General features: G+C 48.4%; 1 pseudogene; it reads right to left on the reverse strand.

The window, feature by feature from the left end:
- Window positions 1-349: 349 nt before the first annotated feature.
- Window positions 350-458, reverse strand: LOC137351845 (U2 spliceosomal RNA; annotated as a pseudogene).
- Window positions 459-1,455: the final 997 nt, after the last annotated feature.

Here is a 1,455-nt window from a genome sequence, read left to right on the forward strand (position 1 = left end):
GTTGTAGAGGTGAATCGTCACCACCCGGTCCCGTTGCGACGGAAGCGTGAAGAGCGGCTCCGCTGTGAGGATCGACAGTGGCGCCCGGTCCCCTTTCTCCTTGAACGCCTTCAGGAACTTGATGCATCCCGCCACGTTCTAGAACGTCACGTCGAAGTATCCACTGCTGGGGAAATCCTGCAGGCAGAAGACGTCCGTCGCTTGAAATCCGCAGCAATCGAAGAGAATTTTCTTGATGTAGAAGGTGCGATCGACCGGTGCATCTCCTTCCTTGTCCTTCACGACCACCCGAACGGTGTTGCGCACTCCCTGGCCCGAAGCTCGAAAATTGGTTATAGCCATTTTACTCAAAGCTTCCCCAGGATCAAAAGGCAATGATCATGGTCTCTTCTCAATCAAATAAGCACTGATAAGAACAGATACTACACTTGATCTTAGCCAAAAGGCCGAGTTGTGGATAGTGCCGAACTCGGTGGAGTTGTGGATAGTGCCGAAGGATGTTGTAGGGTACAGAGGGACATAGATAGGCTGCAGAGCTGGGCTGAGAGATGGCAAATGGAGTTTAATGCGGAAAAGTGTGAGGTGATTCACTTTGGAAGGAGTAACAGGAATGCAGAGTACTGGGCTAATGGGAAGATTCTTGGTAGTGTAGATGAACAGAGAGATCTTGGTGTCCAGGTACATAAATCCCTGAAGGTTGCTACCCAGGTTAATAGGGCTGTTAAGAAGGCATATGGTGTGTTAGCTTTTATTAGTAGGGGGATCGAGTTTCGGAGCCATGAGGTCATGCTGCAGCTGTACAAAACTCTGGTGAGACCGCACCTGGAGTATTGCGTGCAGTTCTGGTCACCGCATTATAGGAAAGATGTGGAAGCTTTGGAAAAGGTGCAGAGGAGATTTACTAGGATGTTGCCTGGTATGGAGGGAAGGTCTTACGAGGAAAGGCTGAGGGACTTGAGGTTGTTTTCGTTGGAGAGAAGGAGGAGGAGAGGTGACTTAATAGAGACATATAAGATAATCAGAGGGTTAGATAGGGTGGATAGTGAGAGTCTTTTTCCTCGGATGGTGATGGCAAACATGAGGGGACATAGCTTTAAGTTGAGGGGTGATAGATATAGGACAGATGTCAGAGGTAGTTTCTTTACTCAGAGAGTAGTAGAGGCGTGGAACGCCCTGCCTGCAACAGTAGTAGACTCGCCAACTTTAAGGGCATTTAGGTGGTCATTGGATAGACATATGGATGAAAATGGAATAGTGTAGGTCAGATGGTTTCACAGGTCGGCGCAACATCGAGGGCCGAAGGGCCTGTACTGCGCTGTAACGTTCTAAAAGTAATGTTCTAATCTCATTGAAACTTAGAAAATTCTTACAGGGTGTGATAGGGTGGATATAGATCAGATGTTTCCCCTGGCTGGTGAGTCTAGGACCAGGGGACATAGTCTCAAAATAAGGGGC

This window comes from Heterodontus francisci, chromosome 36 (assembly GCF_036365525.1).
Source record: "Heterodontus francisci isolate sHetFra1 chromosome 36, sHetFra1.hap1, whole genome shotgun sequence".
Classification (NCBI taxonomy): domain Eukaryota; kingdom Metazoa; phylum Chordata; class Chondrichthyes; order Heterodontiformes; family Heterodontidae; genus Heterodontus; species Heterodontus francisci.